The sequence below is a fragment of the Astyanax mexicanus genome, chromosome 18 (assembly GCF_023375975.1).
Source record: "Astyanax mexicanus isolate ESR-SI-001 chromosome 18, AstMex3_surface, whole genome shotgun sequence".
Lineage (NCBI taxonomy): Eukaryota > Metazoa > Chordata > Actinopteri > Characiformes > Acestrorhamphidae > Astyanax > Astyanax mexicanus.
This window is the reverse complement of record NC_064425.1, coordinates 2,519,711-2,529,366: the sequence shown is the minus strand read 5'-3', so window position 1 is coordinate 2,529,366 and position 9,656 is coordinate 2,519,711.

The following is a 9,656-nucleotide window of genomic DNA, read 5'->3' as shown; positions in this document are numbered from 1 at the left end:
TAAGCATTATTATGCTATAGTGCACTAAAGTGTTCTTATAGCCACATTATTATTAATCAGTATATTTAAAGAGTGATAAAATGGAAAAAACTTTTAATTGTATAAAAAAGTACAAAGTCTTGCTTAAATTGTGCTAAGTGTACTTAGCTGTACTAAAATTGAACTTAAGTGACATTTAAACTTACATTGACTACTTCATGTATTTAACCCCATATTTTAGATATGCTTACAGTAAAATTATGATACCTGTAGTAAGTATTTCAACTTTATCACTATTTATTATACAGCAGGTATATTAGAAATGTACTAAGAACTAATGTTAAGTATATGTGATCTATTTACATTAGAGTACAAATACATTAGAGCTTCTTGTTCTAGTATACTTTGTTGGATATTGAAATATATTTTAATACACTGTACTACAATTTTCAACTGTGTTACAAATTTACTTTATTTTTATTTTTTTAATTAGTAGTAGTAATTTAATTTACTTTCTAAAAACTACTGTAACAGTTGTTTTTAACACAAATGCCAAAAATGTACAAAAGTATATTTGGAAATATACATATATATAAGTATATAGAATTACATTAAACTAAAGGTGTACTCCATAGTAGTCTATTTTTTTATACACTATATTGTACTTATTGCACTAAAAAGTATGATCAAATTTTACTTTCAAACATTTGATGAAAGCATGATATTAATGTACTTTTAATATGTTTTAAGTAAGTACATAAATCTGTCAGTATATTTACAGCATGCTTAGACATTTCTCAATATGTTTTAAGTATATATTTTTTCCACATATTTTTTTTTACAGAATGGTGCATCTATGGAGTTGCTCAGAGATGCTTTAGAAGCATCTTTATTTTTAGTAGAGTGTGCAGATGGGGTTCACAGGCAGGTGTGTCCTCAAGATAGGTGTTTCTGTTAAAGTGCTGTGTGAATCTCCCTCTGTGAGTTTTTTTTTTTTTGCATTTGTGACAGCGTGACATCTGGCAACCCTAAAAGTAACCGTAGGTCTTCTTTTAGCCTTGCTAAAATCTCTTAGCATGAGTGCATGTGCAGTGTTGGGCACGTTACTTTGAAAAAGTAATTAGTTATAGTTACTAGTTACTTCTCTAAAAAAGTAACTGAGATACTAACTGAGTTACTCCACTATAAAAGTAGTTTTATAAAGTAACTATTGTGTTACTTTTGTGTTACTCGCCCCGTAACCCCCCCACCGCCTGGCCCCCACCTTCTCAGAGTGTGTTTCATAAGCCAGATGAATAGAGTGTAAGGGTGCCAGATCGAGGCATCCTCCAGGGCATCGGAGGGCGCGCCAGCCCAGCGCTGAGGGTTGATTTGGCTAATTACCAACACCTGCTGTGAACACTTCAAAAGCAACGCCAACCAGCCACTCGGCGCTGGATCTTTGATGCTATCAGAGCAAATCTATGCCGGTTTCTCGAGTGAGCCTCGGCTCTTTCTTTTCCTCCCTGCTCTATCTACGGCAACAGCCGGTTTCCTGCCTTTCCCTTTGGAGAGAGCATTGTTCAGCATCGCTGGCGTGCCTCTCCCGCCAAAGTATTTTCTTCTATCCCTTTTTCTTTCGAGTTTGGTGTGGCTGTGTAGAGCTGTGTGCTCCACCGCTCTCCTCTTGAGTTTCTGTGTGTGTGTGTATGTGTGGGTGAAACAGCCGCGAGGCCACGCGGCTCGCTCACCTTCTCTCTCCCGCGCTGTTCCTCTCCTCTCTGGTGGAGCAGCGTTAAAATCCACAATCACCTTAGTTCACTTCTTTGTTTAGTTTGGAAGCCCTTTGTTTAATTAATCCTCACCTCGCGCCATAAGAGGTAGCCGGCATTTACCGGCGGTCTTTGTTTTGATTCACTCCCCTTCTCTCTCGCTCACGCTAGGAGGGACTTTTGTTTTCCACCCGTTTTCATTATCCGCCCATTTTTCGTTGCTCCGCTCCCGCGTGGAGCGTGGTTTAATAATAATTATATATACATAATATTATTACATAATATTATTATATATCATATATATATATATATATATATATATATATATATATATATATATATATATATATATATTAACAATTATATATATTATTATTATTATTATTATTTTTTTTTTTTGAGTAAATCTTTTTATTGTCTGTTTTACATTGACATTGAACATTGGGGAGCGCAGTAAATACAGCATATTAAGTAGCATTGTTCTGGTTCACAGAATAAAACACACAAACGGTTCGCAAAGTAAATAAAATAAATAAATAAATGTAAAAAAAAAAAAAAAAAAAAAAAAAAAAAAAAAACATTCCTCGGACACACAACATAAAGACATACATAAATTCTTAGTATAATTTTGATTAAGGAAAATGTTCCAAACTTTGAGTACAGGGAGAAACATTTTACCATCACTCTGGAATTGCAACAAGTGAAAGATTATCCATGAAAGTGAAAAAGGGCTGCCATGATTTTTTGAATTTTGAAAGAGAATCATTCAGAGTGCATCGAATTCGTTCCAGTGTGCTATACCGAAGGACATCCCTAATCCATTCAGAATACATAGGTGGAGCCGAAAGTTTCCACTTCAATAAAATTAACCGTCTTGCCAACAAAGTCACAAAGGCTACAAAATCAGAGTGATGTTTTGACATTAACAAGGCAGATGGAAGGACACCAAATATTGCTGTAACGGGGTTAGGATCCAGCTGCATCCCAAAAACCTCAGATAATGTTGAGAAGATTTCAGTCCAAAACTTGAACAATGATGGGCATAGCCAGAACATGTGTATTAGGGAGGCAGTGTCCCGATGGCAGCGATCACATAATGGGTCTGTATCTGGATAAATTTTGTTAAGTCTGGCTTTAGTCCAATACACTCGGTGAAAGAGTTTACATTGAATCATTCCATGCTTAGCACAGAAGGAGGATGAATGAATTCTGTATAATATTTGTTGCCACTCATCCTCAGTCAAGAGTACACCTAGATCCTTCTCCCATTGAACTTTAAGATTACTTAAACATGTAACTTGAACCGAACTAATTAAGTTATAAAGTTGAGAAATCATTTTTTTAAATATTGGCAGTGGTTTTAGAAACGTGTCGAGTGCCGTGGGTTCAGGGGCTGAGGGAAACTGGGGATTTACAGAGCTGGCAAAACTACGTACTTGAAGGTAACGGAAAAAGTTATTTTTATGGATTGAGAACTTTTCTACTAAATACTGAAAAGATACAAAAGTGCCCTCGACATATAAATCGTGCAGTGTTTTAATCCCTGCCCTATCCCAAATGTTAAACCCTTTATCAAGAGTTGATGGAAAGAAGAGATGGTTTGAGATAAGTGGGCAAGACAGGGAGAGATTTTGAAAATTAAAATGCCTTCTAAACTGTTTCCAAATTTTCACAGATGATTTAACAACTGTGTTTTTAATAGTGGTGGGAGCCTTATGGTCTAAAGGGGTATATAAATTAGCATATAAAGAAAAAGGATAACAAGAGGCAGCTTCCAAATGTAGCCATTCTGGGGGAGAATGAAATGAATTGTAACTAATCCAGAACTGCAATGCACGTAAATTGGCTGCCCAATAATAGAATTGCATATGTGGAAGTGCCATACCGCCTAATGATTTCGTTTGTTGCAATAATGATTTACGTAAACGAGGGGGCCTTTTGTTCCAAATGAATTCCAAAATTAGGGTATCTAATTTTCGAAAAAATAATTTAGGAATAAAAATAGGTAGGGTCTGAAAGAGATATGACAATTTAGGTAGGGTATTCATTTTGATAGTGTTAATTCTTGCGGCTAAAGATAATGGTAATAAGGACCAGCGGGCTAAATCTTTTTTAATGGAGGTTATTAGGGGACAGAAATTACATTTAAAGAGATTCTCAAATTTATCTGTGATAGAAACTCCAAGATACTTAAATTTATCGTGTACTACTTTAAAAGGCAGGGTATGTAGTGAGTATTTGGCGGCAGCTGAATTGAGGGGGAATAATTCACTTTTGGACAGATTTAATTTGTATCCCGAAATAGAACTAAAAGAATCAAGGATTGAAAGTATAGTGGGTATTGAAGTGGGTAAATTGGAGACATAGATAAGCAAATCATCTGCATAAAGTGACAGTTTTTGCTCCCTATTATGTCTGAATATACCAGTTATGTGGTTGTTAGATCTCAGTGCCTCAGCAAGAGGTTCTATGGCCACCGCAAACAATAACGGACTCAATGGGCATCCTTGCCTTGTTGATCTTTGGAGCGGGAAGTAAACAGAATTAAGATTATTGGTCCTAACTGAGGCTTTTGGAGCGGAGTAAAGAAGTCTAATCCAGGATATGAAATTCTGTGGAAAGTTAAATTTTTCCAGTGTGTAAAAAAGATAGCCCCACTCCACCCGATCAAAAGCCTTTTCTGCATCCATTGATAAAATAACTTCAGGGCCATCTTGTGTTGGGGGGGAATAGATTACGTTTAATGCGCGTCGGATATTAGAAAATGCATGTCTATCTTTAATAAAACCAGTCTGATCTGGGGAGATAATGCTAGGTAGCCACGACTCCATACGGGTTGCTAGCAGTTTAGCCAGCATTTTATAGTCCACATTGAGTAGTGAAATAGGGCGGTATGATCCGCATTGTAGGGCATCTTTACCTTTTTTTAATATTAAAAATATTGAGGCCTGTGTAAGAGTTTGCGGTAGACTAGCGTTATCGAATGAGTCTTGGAACATATCAAGTAGTAGGGGAGCTAATTTATTAATAAATTTCTTATAAAATTCCACCGTATACCCATCAATACCTGGGCATTTTCCATTCTGCATGCTCTGCACTACCCTTATAATTTCCTCCTCTGTTATGGGTTCATCCATTTCCAAAGTTTGGTCTGCGCTCAGAGTTGGCAGTTTAAATTTACTGAAAAAATTATCCAGTGCCAAATTATCACAAGGGTGTTCTGATGTATACAATGAAACATAAAACTGTCTAAACTGGTCATTTATAAGTCTAGGATCTGATGTAATATCGGTAGGAGTTTGAATTTGATTTATTTGTCTAGCTACAGCATGCTGCCTTAGTTGATGCGCTAACAGTTTACCTGAACGATCCCCATGTTCATAATGAGTGGCCCTAACTTTGAGCAATAATTCCTCCACATAATTTGTACATAGAAGGTCAAACTCTGTCTGGAGACTAAGCCGTTTTTTATATATCTGGGGGTCAGGAGAATTAGCCAGCATGCCATCTAAGTCTGAGATCTGTTGAGTGAGCTCCGATATTTTTCTTCTTCTTATGTAATTTTCATACTTTGTAAATGCAATGATCTGTCCTCTGATATAAACTTTTAACGTCTCCCATAAAGTAGAAGGTGATACCCCAGGGGTCCTATTCACACTAATGAAAAAATCAATTTCCGCAGTGATAACTTTGACAAATCTATCATCTGATAGTAAACGGTTGTTAAAACGCCATGGTGCTTTTGGAGAAAAATCCTGAGGCACATATAAAGTCAGTATAAGAGGGGCGTGGTCAGAGAGAACTATGGCGTTGTACATACAATCCTGAACCTGTGATAAAAGCCTATTATCTACTAAAAAATAATCTATCCGAGTAAATGTTTGGTGGACATTTGAATAAAAAGAATACTGTTTAGTCTGAGGGTTGAGATATCGCCAAACATCCGTTAAACCAAAATCATTCATGAATGTTTTAATGGTTTTGGCAGACTTGGATAATGCATTGATCTTGGAGGAGGACCTATCCATCTTCGGATCTAACCAGCAATTAAAATCTCCCCCCACCACCACGTGTCTTGTTGACAAGTCCGGTAGGTTGGCAAAAACTTCACCAAAGAAATGTTCATTATCCCAGTTAGGGCCATAGATATTAACTAAAGTGACATGTGTATTATAAATTCTCCCGGTGACCACAACATACCTCCCACACGAATCTGCTATAATATCAGAAGCTCTGAATGGTACTGCTTTATGTATAAGAATAGCAACGCCTCTTGCTTTAGCATTAAATGTACTGTGAAATATTTGACCTACCCAGCCTTTACGGAGTTTATTATGATCCAATTTCTTTAGATGCGTTTCCTGCAGGAAAACAATCTGAGCTCCAAGATGCTGCAAATGATGTAGTATTTTGCTACGTTTAACTGGTTGGTTAAGACCCTTAACATTCCAGCTAATGAACTTGATATCACGTCCTCCCTGTTGTCTTACATTATCAATCATTGCCATACTGCAAAGCGCAGATATTAAACATTGTATATTGACAATCAAGAGCGCAGAGGATTTTAAAAAACAAAAAATATATATTTAAAACCAAAACGAGAAAAACAGAGAAAAACAGATAACTAAAAAAACGTGTTCGAGAGGCTTGTACAAGAACTCCTAAGAACCTAAACTGCGTGCGGTGAGAATCTTGCTCCCCTCCCTCTATCCCCCCTCCCCACTGCTGAAGTATCTCCCCAAATGAGATACGCGCAAAACTACCCTCCCCTTTCTTAACTGCGATAAGACGCAAAGGATGGCCGTACCAACTAAACATACCCTCACCCCTATTCCGTTAGGGCAGTGGATCATGACACATGATAAGCATATTTTGTCCAACAATGAAAAAAAAAAAAAAAAAAAAAAAAAAAAAAAAAAATAGCATTAATGCCGAAACCGTATAACAAGCAGAAAGATTCACCTTTATCTGGGCTAAGATTAGTATAACCAAATTACAGGTTACAGGGCTGTACTTAACCCCGCAGAATAATAAGTTACCTGTACATGTCCATATCAAGTCCACAAGGTGATAACCTGCTGCAATGTGCACCTTTATGTTCTAAAAAAAAGGGGGGGTTCAGTCTTTCCCACCTGCGGCCGGTGCTAGTGACTTTAAGTCCTTCTGTATGAACTCCTGCGCTGCCAGCGGGTCTTCGAATTTACGAACTCGCCCATCTGGGAGAGTGATCCTTAGTTCCGCTGGGAAATAAAGCCCGAACTTGAGCCCTGTGTAATCCCGGAGCTGACGCTTAACTTTGCTGAATTCGGCTCGTTTTTTGGCCACGGAGCTGGTGAAATCAGGAAAGATAGACAGTCTCTTACCCTGGTATTGTAAGGTTGAGAGTTCTCTCGCACGTCGTAGAATCAGCTCACGGGTCTGGTAGAGATGAACTCTAATCACAAATGGTCGCGGGGGTTCGTCGCTTTTGGGTTTGGCGCGGAGAGATCTGTGTGCCCGGTCTAACATGGGTTTCTCCTCCAGATGAAGCAGCTCTTGCAACAGCTCACCAACAAATTCAGTTGGACGAGGTCCTTCTGCTCCCTCCATAACACCAAATAAACGGAGATTATTCCGCCTCTGCCGCCCTTCTAAGTCCTCACATTTTGTTGTTAGTGCCTTGACTTCTGCTTGGAGCGAGAGCAGAGACGTCTCCATCTTGGTTATAGCATCACTGTGAGAGGAGGCCGTCTGCGAAAGTTCGGTCAAAACTTCGTTATGGCCATCGATCCTCTTGGTCAGTGAGTCAATGGAAGAACGAAGCTCCGCGGTTAGCCCATCAATCTTACCACATATTTCTTGACTCATCGTACTTATTGCTTTCTGGAAGGACTCGTAGCTCAGAATGCCCTCCGGTCCGGCACTCTCAGATTGCGGTGAAGCTGAAGAGTCGACCGCCGTGGTCTTGCCGCGGCCTGTACGAGATGACTCCGACTTGTGACGATTGGCCGCCATAGTAGACCGCGACGCACACACGGTATGATGTTAAAGAGTCTAAAAGTTCACAGAGACCAAACTTTGGTGTATAAATATGAAAAAAGGTGCACGAAAAAGTGAAATTAGCCCACTGCCCCACGGAGCTGATCAGTTAGGCGTCATACCCGTATGCGCCCCTAGTGGCCACCATTATTATTATTATTATTATTATTATTATTATTATTATTATTCTTTCTCTTGGGTTTACCTGCTTTGAGATCTACTGCTCTGCACTTGGGTTCTAAAAACCTTCTGGGCTGGAGAGCTACTGCTCCCAACCCATTACATAGAGTACACATACTGTGAACTCGACATGCACAGTTTAACCTTTGACCTCAGTGAGTTAGAAATAGTGTTGTATTTCCATCTGGAAAAGACTCCACTGGAGTCCTCCTCACACACCATCTCTCACTATGCATGAGCTCTAAACACCCACCCACCTATTTTCTCTGATTGGCTGAAGACGTAATCTTACTATACGTTAACCAATCATTGCTTAGGCTGTTATCTCATCCTCCCTTCCCTTGTAACTCACACACACAACGCACACACACACACTTGCGCCTTTGTCTGTATGCACAAAGTTAAAAAATAAAATTTATTGAGCGGCTAAAGTAATGTGCAGTAACGGGATGTAACAGGGAAATGGTAACGGTGTTATAGTTACAGTCAGAGTAATTAGTTAGATTATTCCTTACTGAAAAAACATAACGGCGTTAGTAATGCCATTTATTTCAACGCTTATTAGTTATTCCCATCACTGTGCATGTGGCACACAGACTCTGCTCACTGTTGTACACTGGTAATGTGCATAATGAACACTAACAGTGCTCTTTCTGTGAGAATATAAAGCTTTCTCTGCTCCCTTGTTTAAAAAGTAAATAATGAGCTTAATTTCCCATGGCAAAGTAAGCTTAGCCAACCATTACCCAGCTCTGCTCTTAATTGGAATGTGCTCTGTGGAGCAGAACTCACAGAGGCATATGGCTCTTCATTATGGGCGTATGATGAACGTGTCTCTACAGGCCTACTGTATACATCAGCATCGCTCTCTAAATCCCGCTTCCTGACTTCCTGATCTCAGTGAAACTGATGAAACCTGTTGCTGGAGTAATGTTCATACAGAGGGCTGCGTAGATAATGATAATCTTCTATACATAGCAACATGAAGCTGCTTAAACACTACACTGACTCTGCACTGGATAAAGAATGGTTGTGTGCAGGTACTGTATACTGTAAATTCATTTATTACAAGTACACATATAGCAAATAAATATTATATAGGTGTGCTTATGTAGGCTGGTTTTCTGCACCTACTGAATGTTGTGCAAGAAATTATAGGTGCAAATACAACATACATACAAGATGGGACAATGAGTAAAATTTAAGGGCCATTCCACGAATTAAACTTAATAACTGAATCTAATAACACTCCTTTCTGTAGTAATAATAATATTTTAGGTACTTTTATGCATACTTTCTGAAATTGTCCAGAAGTATCATTGTACTAGAATAAGAAAATTAGAATTCTCTCTTCATTAACTGATACGAATTTTTAAATGAGCCAGTTTCTGCATCTTTTACTTGATATTTCTACCTTTCCTATAGCAAAGAGAGTAGAGAAAGTCTGGTCAGCTGACCTGAAAGCCGCTAAAACATTATTGTTCAATGCTTGCTTCTGCCCCATTCGCTTACTGTTACCTACTGATTACATTCCTTTTTAGATATTCTTTACTTAGAATTATCATTAGCTAGAGTTAGCTAGAACTAGAGATAAAGCTTTATTTTGTATAATTATTATTTACTGTTAAAGCCCTTTGGTTCTCTGTCTCAACTTGTTCTATATTCTATTTTGAATAAAATACAGGACCACGAGATCTGAAAATCATTGCCAAGGACGCTTCACAATTT